Source organism: Aedes albopictus, chromosome 2, assembly GCF_035046485.1.
Source record: "Aedes albopictus strain Foshan chromosome 2, AalbF5, whole genome shotgun sequence".
In the NCBI taxonomy this organism is placed as follows: Eukaryota; Metazoa; Arthropoda; class Insecta; order Diptera; family Culicidae; genus Aedes; species Aedes albopictus.
This window is the reverse complement of record NC_085137.1, coordinates 320,612,091-320,632,628: the sequence shown is the minus strand read 5'-3', so window position 1 is coordinate 320,632,628 and position 20,538 is coordinate 320,612,091. Positions and strand designations below refer to the sequence as shown.

The 20,538-nt window shown below is 41.3% G+C and overlaps 1 protein-coding gene and 1 long non-coding RNA gene across 2 annotated transcripts in view; both read left to right on the top strand.

The window, feature by feature from the left end:
• LOC109622194 (uncharacterized) overlaps window positions 1-20,538 on the top strand; it is a 302,271-nt gene that overhangs the window by 20,295 nt on the left and 261,438 nt on the right. The window lies entirely within an intron of this gene.
• LOC115256228 (uncharacterized) lies at window positions 15,841-17,552 on the top strand. The gene is made up of 3 exons (XR_003892545.2): window positions 15,841-16,168; window positions 16,230-16,306; window positions 16,368-17,552. It is a non-coding gene; the product is annotated as an uncharacterized LOC115256228 (long non-coding RNA).

Here is a 20,538-nt window from a genome sequence, read left to right as displayed (position 1 = left end):
TGAACTCCCGGCAAGCAAACTTCTGAATTTTCCGCACACACTGTTTATAACGGTTGGTAATTGTTGTTGCAGTGGTACGAGTTACGCTATTCTCACGCCAGCGGGAGAATTTATAGGTTTGTTCCGTTTTTCCCTTCATCCGATTTCGTCAACATATTATTTCGTTCTGTGGAAGATAGAGTGGTTTGTTGGGAACGTCTGTTGGGTGTAGAATTATGTTGGCTTACAGTTGTGGGTGGTTTTAGTTTCCTACTATTTTTTTTACGTTTTCAGCACTGATCACGTACACTGTTTAACCACAGACAAACAGATGTAACTCTTAGAGGAAATTCATCTAAAACTTTTGCCCGGTGTCATTTTCATGAGCACACTGCCACCTGTTGGTAGAACCGCGCGCGACACTGTTGGCCATGATGGATTTTGATTTGACGTTTTGCTGATACGCACACTACTACACAAATTGCCTGTAATTTTCGGTTGGAATTATTCAGCAACGTGTTCACTGGCAAACGTCAAAGCGATCGAACACTAGCGCATCTGGTGGAACGATCGCGCAAATCAAATGAAATTTGAACTGATCGTTAAATGCATGTGCCAAGCCATTTTGAAGAGTGTTACGTCTGTTTGTCTGTGGTTTAACTGTCCATTCAAAATGGTGAGCTTTAGCTATTGCGCTTTCTTAGACAATTATAAGTCAACTTGTTGTGATACATTTGTGTTTGTGTTGTCATTTCTAGTTGAATCTATTGCTTTTTTTGCACCGTATTCGACCCCCTGCAGAAATTTTTTGTCACACCACAATATGTTCCCACCAGTTTCAGCAGCATACATTGGTTCGTTTCGCTGCTAGAAATTTTAAGCGTCGGTTACACTTTTTAAGTGGTGCATGGAATAATCGGTTTGTTTACTTGCTACTTTCTTTGGTGTTTGACGAGTGAGAACAAATATTTTAGACGATTGAACATTTGCACGGTAATCTATAAAGCAAAGCAAGATGCAATAAAAAACAACTCTGTGTTTCACACTTCATTCTATGCACCTGAAAGCTGATTTTGCATCATGACTCGAATCGGAAAACAGAGAAAGTTGAAAGTTGCAGACCAACAAACTTAAATTTCAATGTTTTTAGCAAATATTTCTGCATTCTCGGATTTTTTTTTAATTTTATTATCTTACTAATCAACTTTTAAATTCATGTTTTGGATAGCTCTTTATGTAATGTTTGTAACGATGTAAAATAATTTGGTGGTACAAAACAAACACTTTTTGAAAATTGCTCTTGAACTGTACCTAGCATTTAAGTGCAAACGTTCATTTTTTGGCTTTTTTCGATTTTGGTCGCTTATATTTCAGGATTTAAAAAAGGTAGAGACCTGAAAATTTGGGGTTTTCTTAGTTTAAGTATATACTATCAATCTATGATTCTTAAATATGTATTGCAAAAAGTCTATTTTCTGATTTTTATCCGCTTGATATTCGAAGTGGAGAGGTCTCGGACATCGGAAAAATAATATTATAATAATAACTAATTGAAAGAGATTACCAAAACAAATTTTAAAGCAATTAAAAAAAAAGAAACAATGTTTTGGAACTATGTGCTAGCAAATGTTTCCGATGAACTCCTGGAGGAAATTTCTGGGAAGTTTTTGAAGTAATATGCGGAAGAAATTTCTGGAACAATTTTCATACGAACTTATAACATAAGTTCTTGAGAAACTATAGGGAGATTTTTTTTAACTCTTACGTCACTTAAAGTCAAGTTAATCATTGCGGATATCCAGATTTAGACAATCGAATGGGATCATTTTTAATTGTAGGGTAATTCTCGCTGAGACCGGCCCACTATTTACACCATGTCTTCAAAAATGTTAAATGTGGTGATGTTTTGAAAGTCCTCACTAAAAAAGTAAGTAAAATGCATTTGGTTACTCAAATTGATGGACCCTCCGTTAGTTAGAGCCACGACAATTTTTGCAGACCCCTCGATTTTGGTCGGTGGCTCATTTAAACCGTTATAACTTGAAAGTTTCTCCAAAAACCACCTCAAAACGAATTGTTGCTGAAAAGAGGAAAGATAGAGCTACTATTTAAGCCATTCCATAGAAAAACGATATAGTGCATCTCCGATTGTCGTGAAACTTGGTGGGCTTGTAGTTCTTCGGAAATAATTAGACCCGTATTTTTTTTTTATTTCGTCATTGGGGTGACCAATTTTCATATAGGGTGGTCCAAAAAATCAAGGTTTTTCAAAACTAAATTTTTTTAAAAAATCGTAACTTTTGAACCATTTGACCGATTTTAAACTTCTTTTTTTGAAAGCTATTGAATTGTAGTTTTCAGGAAAAATACGTTGAAGGGGCTAAAATGTAAATATGCAAATATATTAGTTTTTTCACGTTTTCATGGTCTCGGGACCAAAGAGGTTTTATATTTTTATCAGAAAACTCAGGAAATTTGGCGTAACATATCAAAAAAATCAGAAATGTATGTTGTTTTGTTTTTGAGATATGATTTTTTGAATATAGAGAGTCATATATTTTAGTACTAGCTAGAAATTACTAAGTTATTTTGGCAGGAAGTTGTTCTGGAATGTCTCTAGAGTTTCCTCAAGACTTTTATTATGCATACACATACCATAAAAATCACTCCAAAAATGTGATTGGAAATTTTTCGAATGTTTTGATTAAAAAATACTTTGAGTAATTTAAATGTGATAGTTTCAGGGATTGTTCGATAACTTTCTACAAGGATTCTATTATTTCGATTGATATTTTAATTCCTCTATGGATTCAAGGGTTTAAGGTAGGTTCCCGACAAGGGTATTAGTCTCACATGGGTACCAAAATGGCCTAAGACTAGAATTGAACATGATGCTATTGTACATACGGTTGCATGATTTCAAAACTCGACAATTACTGTGGCTTAAATTGATATTTTTAATATCCATATCCATATCCAAACATCTAAAACGATTCCAGAATGAACTTCTGGAGGTAATTTAGAAGGATCTGCAGGAATTCCAATCGGAACTTTTAGAGGAAACCAAAAAAAGAGTTCCTTAGATGGATCCTGCAAAGAATTCCTGAAGAAATTCTAGAAACAATACCTGACAGAACCTGAATAAATTCCCGGAATTTTTGAAGCAATCCCAGAAGTAGTTGCTTATAGAATCCCAGAAGGAGCTTCTAAAAAGAATCCCGGAGATGTTTTTGGAGGAATATTGAAAGAAGTTTCTGTAAGATTTCTGTAAGAATCTCAGAAAGAACTCCTGAAGATATCCCAGAAGGAATTTAGGTAGGAATATCGCATGAAATCCCTGAAAGGAATCCCAGACTGAGTTTTTGGAAGGACTTTCTGTAGGAAAGTATTCCTGGCGCATTCCCTGAAAAAACTCCTGGAGGAATCCCGGATAAATCCCAGGTGAAATTGCTGGTATTACAGGCCTTATTTTCCTGGAATACTTTATGGAAGTAAAAGAAAAACTGAAAACATTCCTAAGGAAACTATTGAGAATCTAGGGTGGAATGCCTGGAGGATTCCCGGAACTATTATAGAAATCCCGGAGGAAATCCCAAAAGGAATTTCTGAAGGAATCTTGAGAGGAGTTCCTAGAGGAACATTTTAGGAATTTCAAAAAAGATCCCAGAGGAAACTTCTGAAGGAATTTCAAAATTATCTCACGCGGAGCTCCCTGAGGAATCACAGAAGGAAATTCTAGAGAAATTTGTGGAGAAACCATGGAAGAAATTCGCAGAGGAATCACAAAAAAAACTACTGGGGAAATCGCAGATTTCTGGAGGAGTTACGAAATCATTTTTTAGAGAAACTTCGTAATGAATTTTGAAGGATATTAGGAACTCCTGAATTAATCTCAGAAGATATTTCTTAAAGTATTCCAGAAGAAATATCTGGAAAAGTCACGAAAGTATTTTATGGAGAAATACTCGCAAGAGCAACTTCTTTAAAAATCTCAAGAGATACTCCTGGAAGAACCCCAGAGGGAACCTCTGAAGGAATCCTCAATGAATCCCTGGAAGAATCTCATCAAGAACTCCCTGGAAATCCCACAAGAAATGGCTGGAGGAGCCCTGAAAATTCGAAGGATTTCTTGGAGAAATGTGGGGTCCTATGGAATCACAGAAGGACATCCCGGAGGGGTGCTACCATGTCGTCATCAAGTCATAAATACTTTTCCACACATACACAAACTCCACATGTTGCATGAAATCAAATTAAACATGAAAAGCTGAAGATTTTTTTTAAACCGAATCGTAAACAACAAAGCCAATACTTAGCAACCGAGACATGCCGTGCACTATAGGGACGCACCTCGCCAATTCATTTGTATGGGAGCCACCCTTTCCAGAGAGGGAGGCGTCTCAGGCCTTATGTAAAACTTGTCTGGCCCTAAAAATGCTCACATATAAATTTTCACGCTAATCGGTACAATAGTTTCCGAGTCTATAAGGGTCAGACAGACAAGCAGACAGGCAGACAGAAATTATTTTTTATATAAAAAGATTTTGCTGAAAAATTCTCCTAGAATGTCATATCCCAACTAACAATTGCAAGTCACAAACAAGCAAGTTAGCCGAATTGTTGCTTGATAATGGTAATGATAGCTGAACTAATATTATGCTCTACATGTTACTGTTTAAATGATTTTTTAAATGAGAAAGTATTCAATGTTCGACTTTCCACTTTTCAAATGTTTAACAAGAAATTTATTCGACAAGCATTGATTCCTTTACAAAAGAGTTTAACAAAACATTTGTCTGCATCTTATTAAGCTGATGTATCGATAAGCATATGTTCCTGTACAATGTGCTTTTCACTTGTCGAATAAACGCCTTCAACCCGTCATAGTTTGACTTGAAACTTTGTTCGGATAATGGGATAAGTCATGGCTAAAACTGTTTAGATAACCAAGTTATCAAAGATCCAATATTTAAAAAAAATCACATAACATTTCAGTGCTGTCGTGTTTACTGAATATTGTTCCCACAGTCACCTAGATAACCAAACAGCATTCAGATGTCGACACATTTCAAGTATCCCTAAACATCCTTATGCACCATGACAAAAGCAAAAATAAAATAAAAATGTTTAACGGATCATCGGCTGAGTATGATTACCTGAACAGATTTTGTGAATGCACCATGTCCAAGACCATATTGCACCACAAATTGCCACACATTTATAAAGATCGATATTTAATATTATAAAACATATTTATTTCACAATTAAATGAATAATATCTTCAATGATGACCAACATTTTTTGGCCGCATTCGATACAAGTTTTCTCACCGTGTGATAAAAATACTGACAGCGAAATCAGAGTGGAAAACACGTTTTTTGGGCTGAACAGCTGTTGAAGTATAAGGCGTTGTTCAGTTGATTACCACGTGCTGTGGTAATTCACCACTGCTGAACACAAGTTCAAGAGTGATCATTATTGCGTCATGGGAAGATGAAGTTTTGCTTTCGGTACTGCATTTCACCATCTCTAGGACGGCGCAGATAGGAAGGCATGCGGCTGGCAATCGACAGGTCTCGAGTTCTAATCCGGATTTAGGTAATTTTGTATGTAATTCTTATTTCATACAAGGTGTTCTCAACATGAGAGTGAATAAATACTCTCGTGAAAGTTCAACATTTTTCCATTTTATTTATTTTTAGCCATTTTCGCCAAAGCTTAATAAAACTTTCCTGTATATTTGTAAAACGCTTTTAACAACAAAAAAAAAGTTGTAAAGTAAAGCACAACATGATGCTTTATAACTTCTCCAAATTTGTGTGAACAAAACCCGAACATAGGTTGTACGTGAAAATAATTCAAATTTTATTCAACATTATGCTGAATTATTTTGTCATAATGATGCCTGTTAACCCTTTCAGGACGGTTGGGTCATTTGCACCTCGCTGACGCGTTCTACAGCGGCGAGGTTGGTGAAAAAAGTCGTCCCGAAGGGGTTAAATGAGTGATTGTTAGTTGGATATGCAAACTGCAACGATTCTGCCAAGAATCATTTACTCGTTTAAGTCTTTTGAGAGAAGTCAGCGAATCCTAAGAATAATAAATTGGGACTTCATCACCAAAGATGTTGCAAAACCATTGGCAGGTGTGATCCTAACCGACCTAAAGCTTTCACGAATAAATCATTAAAGATCTCAAAAAATGCACCAATAACCAATTAACAATAATGTAATAATGCGCCAAAAAATCAACTAATACAGAATGTTAAAAATTCGACTAGTAGAATTGCTGATAAGTTGTTACCGTTTCGATTACATTTGATGGTGCTTCACACAGATCTTGTCCCATTTGATTGTCCTGGAGTGTTTTTGGTGGGAATCGTAGCCATAAACGTAGGTAATTTTGTAGATGTTTCTCGATCGGCTTCGAATTCAATGACCACGAAATGACTGACTGTGTGAAGAGGAAGAGCGAAAATGAAAATGTTTGTTTTGAATATTGAGTGCAGAAATAATCAAATTCTTGCTGTTTTCAGTCAATGATTTTGAACATTTTGCACCCTGGCTGCAGCAATGAGTCCAGAGTCATCCATAAAATACTGCAACAGTATTTTTTTTTATCTGTTGACGAGAAAAATAAAATATGCCGTTTCCTGATCGGCGTGGGAAATTTTGTTCGGCGGCGTGGAAAAATTTGAACAGCGAAAGTGATGGCCATCATGGTGAAAAAACGTTTTGGTATAAAAATCCAAGATGGCGTCAAAACTCAATATGGCCGATCCAACTTTTTATTATTGTAAATAGTAGCTCTATCTTCCATTTTTTCAACAACAATTCGTTTTGAGGTGGTTTTTGGAGAAACTTTCGAGTTATAACGGTTTAAATGAGCCACCATTTGTCCAAAATCGAGGGGTCTGCAAATATTGTTGTGGCTCTAACTAACGGGGAGTCCATCAATTTGAGTAACCAAATGCATTTTCCTTACTTTATTAGCGAGGACTTTCAGAAAATCGGCACCTTAAACATTATTGAAGACAAGGTGTAAATAGTGGGCAGGTCTCAGCGAGAGTTACCCTGTATTCAAATTTCTGGAAAATATTAAATTTTTGTTTCGAAATGTCTCTATGTAATTTGCAACGGATCAAATTTCTGTTGTCTAGAAAGCTGAATCTGGCATCTCTGTTCCTCCCTGTCAGTCGAAAAAAGTAGCACGAAACGTACGTCGGAAAAAGATTAAACCCAAATTAGTCATCTTCAACATTCATGAATCGAACTTCAACGAACGGACGAACGGGGCACACCGACCATCCGCATGAAGCCAGTTCATGTGACAAACGTAAATATTTGCGCTTCCACACGCTGATGGATCATGAATAATTTCCAACGTTTTGTTTGGCACTAGAAAACTGTCCTGATTGAAAGTAGTAGCTTTATTGCCAAAGCCAGCCATGCGACCGGCCTGCAAATGGCTCATGGAACTGACGTTCGTTGACCAGACGTAGCAGCATCGTCGTCGTTGATCTAACCGTTCAGCCGTGTCGCTCGCATCGAACAGCAGTCTTCATAGACACACATAGCAGGAACATTCAACCAGTGCAGCAGCGCTCGAGTCCTTTTCAGTCAGCGTTCGGTGACAACGTATAGCTATAGTTGTTGGGAATCAACGGAGAGGGTGACCGACCACCATCGATGATGGTGTGAAACCGGCGCGCGGAATGCAAACAGAAAACTTTCAAACATTGAATTGTTGGTTTTTCAATTAAATTTGTCACCGCCTCTGACCGTACGATGACTTTGCCGGGTTGTGGCTGATGCCAGCTGGAACCTACCAGTAGTAGTACGACAGAGAGCGAGTGAGCGTGTGCCAGTGTGTTTGCACGCGGTAGTGATTGAGAGTGATTTTCCGGCTGGAAAATGACCAGAACTCAAACAAAAATCTGATGTTTGGACGATGAGTTGGGTTTAAGCGGTGAAGTGCTTATTTATGGGAAACGAATCGATTATTTTGTAAGTGGAAGTGTAGTTTTGTTCAAATGATTTTGAATACTTTTACGAGAACGGATAAATTATACAGCAAAGTAAAGTGAGCTGATAGCTATTCAAGTAATGCTTCTGTACGACTCATTTGAGGTTAATTGCCACTTGTTTTTGGTACGCATGTTGTCCGGCATTCTGACAACATGCCCAGCCCAACGTATCCATCAAGCTTTATCCACTTTCAGGATGCTAGGTTCCACGTAGTTTCTTGCGGCTCATAGGATACTAGAATCTATGCTTAGAATTGGGCACTACCTCAGTAGGGACAAAGCGCCAAAATGAATAGGAAATATGAATAAAAAGTGACCCGTAGACATAATAAGGCAGGGAGATTTCAGCGTTTGTGCTTTTGAGGCCTTACTTTATAATTTTTAAAGCTTGACACATTTCCTATTCAGAAATCACTGTACTTTGTCTTTAATTTTTAGTATCATCCGCTTCATACTTCATTTTGCAATGTCATTCGTATATTTTCACTGGTTCACTCACGGGCAATCATCTAAAAGCTTTTTGTGTGCTATCAAGTTCACCACTAACCGGCAGTGCTCCGACATTCCAATGCCAAATGGTTGCTCCTTGGTATGATGAAAGACCATGTGTGTCATCTTCAGAGCCACTTGCTCCCACATATGAGATCGAACTCGCAACTGAACGACTAGCCTCATACCGACCTTTGCCGATGACCGACCATGGTCGTACGTTATGTGGACAATGAATCTAAGAATGTGTAAGCTCAGTTGTATTAAATCTCAATTTTATGAAGATTTATGTACATAATTGTCTCCCTTTCTCCGGTCAACGTCGTCGTAACCCAGAGGGAGTAGCCATTGTTGAAGCAATTCAGTCAATATCTACGCTTTTGGTCGACATGAGGCGTGTGGAAGGAGAGGAATTTCTTCCATGTTAAGTGTGTGACAAATTGATGACCGTCAAAGAATTCGCCATAATCCTGCCAATCGCTGCAATTGAGATGTTGTACTGAAGTGAATTATTATTGCATTACAACGTTAAAGCGCCCAACGTGATACCATTGTTGCAAAATATGTATTTATTCCGGTAAGCGAGATTCCATTAATAATTTCCATGTTCGGGAAAAAGCACATGTGCCATAAATCAAACAACGGCGGTGACACGTTACATCGAAACCAATCATCCGTTGAGTAAATGGCAGTCTGTGTGGATTGTCCGGAGCACAAATTGACAGGGAAAATAGCTGGCCATGGCTGTATAAACAGAAAAATCACCACTGTCTCCTGATACAAGTCAACTGAAGGTGACGCTGAAAATGTGGTTGATTGTATGTATGGAAACAGAGTAAAAATATTACATTGAACATTTTGGATGAATCAATACACATTCATGCATCGAGGTTTATTTGATAGAGAATTCCCAGAGGATTCTTTACAGAATCCCTGGAAGATTCTCTTCAGAATCTGCGAAGGATTCACCACAGAATCCTCGAAGGGTTCTCTACAGAATCCTCGAGGGATTCTATACAGAATCCTCGAGGGATTCTATACAGAATCCTCGAGGGATTCTTTACAGAATCCTCGAGGGATTCTCTACAGAATCCTCGAGGGATTCTCTACAGAATCCTCGAGAAGGATTCTCTATAGTATCCTCGAAGGATTCTCTACAGAATCCTCGAAGGATTCTCTACAGAATCCTCGAAAGATTCTCTACAGAATCCTCGAAGGATTCTCTGCAGAATCCTCGTAGGATTCTCTACAAAATCCTCGAAGAATTCTCTGCAGAATCCTCGAAAGATTCTCTACAGAGTGCTCGAAGAATTCTCTACAGAATCCTCGAAGGATTCTCTACAGAATCCTAGAAGGATTCTCTACAGAATGCTCGAAGGATTCTCTACAGAATCCTCGAAGGATTCTCTACAGAATCCTCGAAGGATTCTCTACAGAATCCTCGAAGGATTCTCTACAGAATCCTCGAAGGAATCTCTACAGAATCCTCGAAGGATTCTCTACAGAATCCTCGAAGGATTCTCTACAGAATCCTCGAAGGATTCTCTACAGAATCCTCGAAGGATTCTCTACAGAATCCTCGAAGGATTCTCTACAGAATCCTCGAAGGATTCTCTACAGAATCCTCGAAGGATTCTCTACAGAATCCTCGAAGGATTCTCTACAGAATCCTCGAAGGATTCTCTACAGAATCCTCGAAGGATTCTCTACAGAATCCTCGAAGGATTCTCTACAGAATCCTCGAAGGATTCTCTACAGAATCCACGAAGTATTCCCTACAGAATCCTCGAAGGATTCTCTACAGAATCCTCGAAGGATTCTCTACAGAATCCTCGAAGGATTCTCTACAGAATCCTCGAAGGATTCTCTACAGAATCCTCGAAGGATTCTCTACAGAATCTTCGAAGGATTCTCTACAGAATCCTCGATGGATTCTCTACAGAATCCTCGAAGGATTCTCTACAGAATCCTCGAAGGGCTCTCTACAGAATCCACGAAGGGTTCTCTACAGAATCCACGAAGGGTTTTCTACAGAATCCACGATGGGTTCTCTACAGAATCCACGATGGGTTCTCTACAGAATCCACGATGGGTTCTCTACAGAATCCACGAAGGGTTCTCTACAGAATCCACGAAGGGTTCTCCACAGAATCCACGAAGGGTTCTCTACAGAATCCACGAAGGGTTCTCTACAGAATCCACGATGGGTTCTCTACAGAATCCTCGAGAAGGATTCTCTACAGAATCCTCGAGAAGGATTCTCTACAGAATCCTCGAGAAGGATTCTCTACAGAATCCTCGAGGAGGATTCTCTACAGAATCCTCGAGAAGGATTCTCTACAGAATCCTCGAGAAGGATTCTCTACAGAATCCTCGAGAAGGATTCTCTACAGAATCCTCGAGAAGGATTCTCTACAGAATCCTCGAGAAGGATTCTCTACAGAATCCTCGAGAAGGATTCTCTACAGAATCCTCGAGAAGGATTCTCTACAGAATCCTCGAGAAGGATTCTCTACAGAATCCTCGAGAAGGATTCTCTACAGAATCCTCGAGAAGGATTCTCTACAGAATCCTCGAGAAGGATTCTCTACAGAATCCTCGAGAAGGATTCTCTACAGAATCCTCGAGAAGGATTCTCTACAGAATCCTCGAGAAGGATTCTCTACAGAATCCTCGAGCAGGATTCTCTACAGAATCCTCGAGAAGGATTCTCTACAGAATCCTCGAGAAGAATTCTCTACAGAATCCTCGAGAAGGATTCTCTACAGAATCCTCGAAGAATTCTCTACAGAATCCTCGAAGGATTCTCTACAGAATCCTCGAAGGATTCTCTACAGAATCCTCGAAGGATTCTCTACAGAATCCTCGAAGGATTCTCTACAGAATCCTCGAAGGATTCTCTACAGAATCCTCGAAGGATTCTCTACAGAATCCTCGAAGGATTCTCTACAGAATCCTCGAAGGATTCTCTACAGAATCCTCGAAGGATTCTCTACAGAATCCTCGAAGGATTCTCTACAGAATCCTCGAAGGATTCTCTACAGAATCCTCGAAGGATTCTCTACAGAATCCTCGAAGGATTCTCTACAGAATCCTCGAAGGATTCTCTACAGAATCCTCGAAGGATTCTCTACAGAATCCTCGAAGGATTCTCTACAGAATCCTCGAAGGATTCTCTACAGAATCCTCGAAGGATTCTCTACAGAATCCACGAAGGGTTATCTACAGAATCCACGAAGGGTTCTCTACAGAATCCACGAAGGGTTCTCTACAGAATCCACGAAGGATTCTCTACAGAATCCTCGTAGGATTCTCTACAGAATCCTCGAGAAGGATTCTCTACAGAATCCTCGAGAAGGATTCTCTACAGAATCCTCGAGAAGGATTCTCTACAGAATCCTCGAGAAGGATTCTCTACAGAATCCTCGAAGGGTTCTTTACAGAATCCTCGAAGGATTCTCTACAGAATCCTCGAAGCATTCTCTACAGAATCCTCGAAGGATTCTCTACAGAATCTACAGAATCCTCGAAGGATTCTCTACAGAATCCTCGAAGGATTCTCTACAGAATCCTCGAAGGATTCTCTACAGAATCCTCGAAGGATTCTCTACAGAATCCTCGAAGGATTCTCTACAGAATCCTCGAAGGATTCTCTACAGAATCCTCGAAGGATTCTCTACAGAATCCTTGAAGGATTCTCTACAGAATCCTCGAAGGATTCTCTACAGAATCCTCGAAGGATTCTCTACAGAATTCTCGAAGGATTCTCTACAGAATCCTCGAAGGGTTCTCTACAGAATCCTCGAAGGATTCTCTACAGAATCCTCGAAGGATTCTCTACAGAATCCTCGAAGGATTCTCTACAGAATCCTCGAAGGATTCTCTACAGAATCCTCGATGGATTCTCTACAGAATCCTCGAAGGATTCTCTACAGAATCCTCGAAGAATTCTCTACAGAATCCTCGAAGGATTCTCTACAGAATCCTCGAAGGATTCTCTACAGAATCCTCGAAGGATTCTCTACAGAATCCTCGAAGGATTCTCTACAGAATCCTCGAAGGATTCTCTACAGAATCCTCGAAGGATTCTCTACAGAATCCTCGAAGGATTCTCTACAGAATCCTCGAAGGATTCTCTACAGAATCCTCTAAGGATTCTCTACAGAATCCTCGAAGGATTCTCTACAGAATCCTCGAAGGATTCTCTACAGAATCCTCGAAGGATTCTCTACAGAATCCTCGAAGGATTCACTACAGAATCCTCGAAGGATTCACTACAGAATCCTCGAAGGATTCACTACAGAATCCTCGAAGGATTCACTACAGAATCCTCGAAGGATTCTCTACAGAATCCTCGAAGGATTCTCTACAGGATTCTCTCTTTTTTCTGTAAAGAATTCTTCGAGGATTCTGTAGAGAATCATTCGAGGATTCTGTAGAGAATTATTCGAGGATTCTGTAGAGAATCATTCGAGGATTCTATAGAGAATCATTCGAGGATTCTGTAGAGAATTCTAGCAGGATCCTCTACAGAATCGCTGCTGGATTCTCTACAGAATCGCTGCTGGACTCTCTACAGAATCCCTGCTGGATTCTCTGCAGAACCCCTGCTGGATTCTGTATAGAATTCCTGTTGGATTCTCTACAGAAGCCCTGCTCGATTATAATTATCTACAATTATCTCCTTTATTATAATTATCTACAGAATCCTCAATGGATTCTCTTCAGAATTCTCGATGGATTCTCTTCAGAATCTTCGATGGATTCTCTACAGAATTCTCGATGGATTCTCTACAGATTCTTCAATGGATTCTCTACAGAGTTCACGCAGGATTCTCTACATAATCATCGCAGGATTCTCTATAGGATCCTTGCAGGATTTTCTGCAGAATCTCCAGAGAATTCTCTACAGAATCACCGGAGGGTTCTCTACAGAATCCATGCAGGATTCTCCACATGAACCTTTTCCAATTATTTTCATAATTTTCTCCTAATTTTCTGGGCTTTCTCTGCATAATTTCCAGACGAATTTCTAGAAAGCTCCACAGAACTGTCTACGCCCGAACAGACAAAGAATTGATTAAGTGATGATTCCTATAAATAACGAAAGTCAATTTCAAACTCACGCGTGGCTTGTGTGTCTTCCGAAAAATAATTTACAAACAAATTGTACTTTACAACCGCACCTAATCTCCATATCGGAGCACCAACTTAGTGATTCTCAATTTCGCTTCCATCCGAATAGTAATTCAGCGAAGCAAACTTAATACTCAACTTACTTCCCCGTCGCACTCAACTAATCCGGCACGTACCGGAATAACTCACGTTCCGAAGAAATCCTATTGTCATTTCTCCTATTTGAAATTCGTTCAATTCACACAGTCTCCCCACCCAGGGCGAACTTGCCGGAAGCCTTCGACTTGACTTACTCCACTGCTCCACAGCTCCCCACAGCTCTGGCAGTGAGACGAGCAAACCGTATACCATACTGGATGGAATTTCCATAAAGTCGAGCGTTGTTGTTGCATTCCCGCTTCGGCTCACATACCCTATATGTGTGTAATCATAGCTTAGTCACAGAGAGCTGCAGCACATCGGATAAATCTATACTCCGGCGAGCTAGTACTGGGTGAACGAGGAAACCCACATGGAAAGATGAGCAAGTCATATTTTATGCTTCTTTTGTCTGGTTGATGCTCGGGATTCTGCATTGCTGCCGGCTGGCTTCGGGTGCTTCACAAGATCTTCTTAGTGTGAAACCAAACCAACAGCAAACGGGGAATTGGTGTGAAATGCACTAGAAGAACAAACTTTGGAAAGTTAGGGAGTTTGTGTCCGGCCAACCGTAAGAAATAAATAATTGCAACGAAAGTCAGCAATAGAATAAAACGAGAAAAGACCAATGGTAACGACCCCCTGAAAACAAGAAGGTCTTTTGTTTGGAACTTCAGTCCCCCATACGAAATTTATTGTGTGAGTAGCGTTTAACACCACATTCCCCATACTACTATTTCTTTACTTGGAATGGTTCAAATGGTACACGAAATGTTTAGTTTTTCACCGTCTCTTCTGTATGATAGGGATGCTGAAGGATCCGACAGACATTACGTTCAGGAAGATCTGTACGTTTCTTGATGCAGGATTATCTTACAGAATTTAAATATGATCTTATTTTATGAAAGTTCAAAATTAAAATAGGTTTTCACATTTAGGGAACTGGACCCCATTCTAGGCAAAGTGCTCCCATTTTCGTCCTATCGAACACAAAGCTAATGAACGCTATTGGTTTTGTATTTAATTTATGTGTTTCTTGTTAGGAGTGAGCATTCATGAAAGAACGTGAACATTAAGCACCGATTGTCGTCTGTTTAGGGGCATAGGCTAAACAAGGATACTCATATCCTGCTTAACAGGTGTAATTTTTGAGCTACCCTCCGTTCCAGGAAGCTTTGTACCCACACCGGCAATGAACGTCTAGTGAGGAAAGTGGATATTGCTGTATTGTATCTTAATTCGCCATAAATAAAACACATTTTATCGCTCCCTCAGCAGTTAGAAAAGGAATAACAACGACATTCGGTGGCAACCGAGGTACACACAACACGGCGCGGCTCGGGATGATATGTGGTTCAAGCTGATGGGGCTGGATGTGCACGGAGATACATGAGCAGAGCATATTTCACACGATTTATAAGCAAGGATGTGGGTGGGTACATACAGGTGCAGGGGATGCACAGAGTTTACGGAAAGGCATGATCGTTCTACATACGGTGAGATAATATTCGTTGGAATGAGTCGAAAGAATGGGCTTAATGGCTGTGAAAAGTGAAACAATTGGCGGTCTATTGTGTTGCTTGAAAGGAACGATTTTGAAGCAGTTAATATGCATAGGGAGAAACAGGGGGTGAACAGAACGAGAGAAGTTGTTCAATCATAAGCCTGGCCTTAAGAAAGCTTTTATTCCTTTTGATCTGTATTAGAATATTTTTATGTTTGATTTCTATATCAATAAAATGTTTAAACTGACACAAATAAACCGGAAGAGGGAGTGTTTTCGGCCTTGGCAATCTCTAAACGTTTGCAAAAACGGTTATTGCATTTTAACTCAACGGTTTCGGTTATTTATTTAACCTTTCTCAAAGATGAGATTCACGTTTTCTTGTTAGATTTCTGGAAACGTTAATATACGGAGTCATGGTGTAATGCCGTGTGCTATGGTGCTATTTTGTCGATCCGTTTGTACCTCACTGTATTTTCAGTGGAGCTTTCTTGACGGCTTTATCGACTTTGATCGCCGACGTATTTCTTTGACATTGTATCGCCTACGCTTTGGTCACTATTTTAACCGTCGGGTTAAAATGCAATAACCGTTTTTGCAAAAGTTTAGAGACTGCTGTTCGGAAGATCGGGAGATTCCTGTATCGCCGAGCAGAACGGCAGCCCTGCGGAAGAGATGGAATGAACCTGCTGCAGTCGCTGTCAGATGTGACAGACGTCAGAATCGTGAGTATGTGTGAAAATAAGAAGAACATCTAGAACACGATTATCGAAGAAACACGTTCTAAACTAAAATCCTAAAATTAATTTCAATTTTCTAATTATTCTACCTAAAAATTCGTAGTTTGTTATACCTAAAGTGCAGTATTCACAGTGAGAGAACTGCCAAGATTATCCGTATGTAATGCTTATAAAAAATACCTTGAATTACTATATTATTATATTTGTTTCTACCTAGATGCTAAATTTGATAACCTACGTCGACATACTACTGAATTTGATAACCTATTGTTGACCTTAAAGGTTTAATACTAAGTAAGTAATATAATGTGAGATCTATTTGCCCTACAATTCGCTAATTGAAACCTAAATGTAGCGGTGACTCAAGCACCTACCGATAACCGCAGAAGATTACTCCCGGTAGAACCTCCTACTAGCTTGCACGCGAGGGTGAAGAAAAACCTATTGTAAGTTGCAGTAAAAATGTATGAACTTATGATCTACTCAAAAACTAATAATAAAACTATTTCAGCTTTAAGCTGTCTAAACCGGACCGCTAAAAGGAGGTTGCAGTTCTAAAAATCCGAACATTCTTAAAGAATAGCAATCGGAATAACCTCGAAATGGCTGAGGGGTTTGCCCAATCGGTGAGTAATGATCACAGTAGTAACCACAATTGCATGCTTTGCGAGGACCATGATAGTGCGGATGATATGGTCCAATGTGACGTCTGCGACTTCTGGGCACACTACAGTTGCGCTGGTGTCTCAGAAGCTGTGAAGTCGGTTCCGTGGACGTGCGCGAAGTGCAAAAATATACTGCAAGTACCGAAAGAAGCCAAAAAGCCTGCCTCGAAGAAGACTTCATCCAGAAAGAGTAGCACGAAAAGCGATGCTGGATCCGACAAGGAAAGTGTCAAAAGTGTGACCCTGGAGGAATCACTTCAACAGGTTCAGTTGGATAAAAGGGCAAAGGAGAGAGCCCTTGAAGAGGAAAGGATCATCCATGAGAAGCGATTGTAGGCCGAAAGGGAGATAATGGAGAAGAAACGTTTGCAACAGAAGGAGATGCTCGAAAAGCAACTAGCACAGGAAAGAGAAATCCTACAGAACCGACTCAAGGACGAACGGGATTTCCATCAACGGCGTCAGCAGCTCCACGATGAATTCCAGAAGCTCAAGTCGGATCTATCACAGCACTATCGAGAGCAATAAGACTCCGACGAAGAAGAAGATGAAGACGATGAGGCTGGCATGCAAAAGCCGCGTGTTTGTGATGATTTCGGAAGAAAGGATCCCCGTGGAGCCTTCCCGAAATTCCAGGGACAGCCGTCCGCCCGGAACCAGCAGATCGAAGCTGAATTACGGAATGTAAATCCAGAACTTTCGAAACCTACGAAGCTAAACGAGCCGGGGTGCGTTCGGGATCCATGGGGCAGCAATACACGTTTTCAGCAGAATCCGCTAGCTGCTTCCGGCGAGAGAGAAGTAAGAATTGAGGACTTACTGCATCGTATGGATCTGACGGAAGAGGAAGAAGGTGCAATCAGAAAGGTGCATGTGGTTTCACGAATACAGACAACCTTAAAAGGCTCCAAGATAGCCTGCAAGGCTTGGCAAAAGAAGCAGTACAAAGCTGGCTCTTGATGCCAGACTCGGTACCCGAGGTCATCGAGGATTTACGCAAGCTTTTCGGGAACCCGGAAAAGCTCTTAAAAAGTCTAGTGGCAAAGGTTCGTAGAGCACAGGCCCCGCGTATGGATAAGCTGGAGACATTCCTGTACTTTGGGATCACGGTAAAGCAGCTATGTGATCACCTCGAGGCTGCGGGAATGCGTGAGCACCTTAACAATCCCATGCTCGTGCAAGAGCTCGTGAGCAAATTGCCACCCGAGTATAAACTTGACTGGGTGCGATTCAAACGCGGCAAAAGGGAAACTCCACTGAGAAATTTTACAAACTTCATCAGCGAAATTGTATCGGAAGTCTCGGAGGTAGCGGACTTCACAGGAGTGGAACAAGGAGTGACACTGCTCCCCGGGAAACCTAAACCGAGGAAAAAGGAGTTTATGAACACCCACAACACTCAAAGTCACCGTTCGGGAGGGTCCCAAGCGGAAATACCATCGAAAGTGAAGAAGCCGTGCGTTGTCTGCAAACGTAGTGATCATAAACTTCGATTCTGTGACGACTTCGGCAAACTGAACATCCGCGAACGTTTGGAAATCGTTGAAAAATGGAAACTTTGCCAATTGTGCCTTAACGACCATGGCAAAGCACCGTGTACGTTTAGAGCGCGCTGCAATGTACCAAATTGCTCTAAAGGACATCATACCCTGTTGCACCGGGTAGAAGGAAGTATTCAGCTGTCCATGGTCGAGAACAATGCACACTTTCAGATGCTACGAACCGTGATATTCCGCATCGTTCCGGTTACCCTCTATTTCGGCGAGACAGCCGTAGAAACATCAGCCTTTCTCGACGAAGGCGCATCTTCTACACTAGTGGAACACTCAATCGCTGATCTACTTGGTGTCTGTGGAGTTCCAGAACCATTGGTGGTATACTGGACGGCGAATATGAAGCGGCTTGAAGAGGCGTCACGGAAATTCGATCTACAGATCTCTGCCAGAGGAGCGACTGAGCGATACCAGCTGAAAGAAGCACGTACAGTTGATGAACTAGTCTTGCCGACACAAGACATTAACTTAAAGGAAATTGTCAACAAATATGATCATCTCAAGGGTCTTTCGATTCTCGATAGTGTTTCAGAAATTCCCAGAATCTTGATTGGTCTCGACAATCTTCATTTGTTCGCCCCGCTCGAGTCTAAAGTGGGAAAGTTCGGAGAACCTATAGCTGTGCGCTCTCTCCTGGGATGGTCCGTGTATGGTCCAGAACAACAGAGAACATCATCGAAGGCGTACGTACACTTTCACTCCATGCACCCGGTTAGCAACCAACAGCTGCACGATTTGCTAAGAACGCAGTACACAATAGAAGAAGGTTGTACGCAAACCGAAATACTTCCTGAAACGGAGGCCATCTTGCGCGCTAGAAATATCCTCGAACAGACGACTATGCGCGTAGGAAACCGCTTCGAAACAGGGCTGCTCTGGAATAACGACGAAATCACCTTACCGGACAGCTACCCGATGGCCCTGAAGCGGATGGCAGCACTCGAACGTAGACTTTCGAAGGACCCGAAACTACAGACGGCCATCCATGAGCAGATCGAAGCATATCTACGAAAGGGATATGCCCACAAGGCAACGGATGAAGAGTTGCGCAATTCCGACCTTTTGAGAGTGTGGTACCTTCCGCTGAGCGTGGCTTTGAATCCCAGGAAACCAAACAAGGTGCGCTTGGTATGGGATGCGGCGGCATCCGTACAAGGGATCTCGCTAAACTCGTGCCTTCTTAAGGGTCCCGACCTCCTAACGTCGCTACAGGGAGTTTTTTGCAAGTTTCGGGAACGACCAGTAGCAATTGGTGGCGATATACGCGAAATGTACCACCAATTGCTCATAAGGGCAGCTGACAAACAAACGCAACGGTTCTTATTTCGCTTCAACTCAGCAGGCCCTCCGGAGACTTATGTGATGGATGTGGCCACCTTTGGAGCCACATGTTCACCTTGCTCATCGCAATTCGTCAAAAACCGCAATGCTATGGAGTACGCTGAACAGTTCCCTGACACGGCTGAAGCTATCATCAATCGAACATACGTAGACGACTACTTCGACAGTTTGGATACCGAGGAGGAGGCACTACGTAGAGCCAAGGAGGTGCGCTTTGTCAACGGTGAAGCAGGGTTCGAAGTAAGAAACTGGTCTTCAAATTCGCAGTGGGTGCTTCAAGGTCTAGGGGAAGAATCATCTTCCGAATCGGTGCACTTTCACCTAGATAAAAACACCGAAAACGAACGAGTGTTGGGCGTTATCTGGAATCCCCATCAAGATGTCCTATCGTTCGCTACCGTGTCAAAAGCAGAAAGTTCCCTGCATTCGTCCTGGAAACCAACTAAAAGAGAAGTTCTTAGTATGGTGATGACACTGTTCGACCCGCTGGGTTTATTGGCTCCGTTCACTACACTCGGTAAAATGCTGGTACAGGACCTCTGGCGTTCTGGTTGCGACTGGGACACCGAAATCAACGACGAGTCGAACAAAAAATGGACATCGTGGATTAACGCGTTACCCGAAATTTACGAGCTAAAGATCCCACGCAGTTACTTTGGGAACGTGCAATCCCAGTACTATGGACCAGTGGAACTGCATGTGTTTACCGACGCTGGAGAAAACGCCTTCGGATGCGCTGGATATTTGCGGATTGTAGTCGACGGAGAAGTTAAATGCTCGCTTGTGATGGCTCGCTCTAAAGTGGCGCCTCTTAAGCAACTCACTATTCCTCGCCTTGAACTTCAAGCGGCAGTACTGGGAGCGCGAATGGCACATACTATCAAGATGAATCACTCGCTGAATATACAACAAACCTTCTACTGGACGGATTCCCGAACTGTCCTATCTTGGATTTCATCGGATCAGA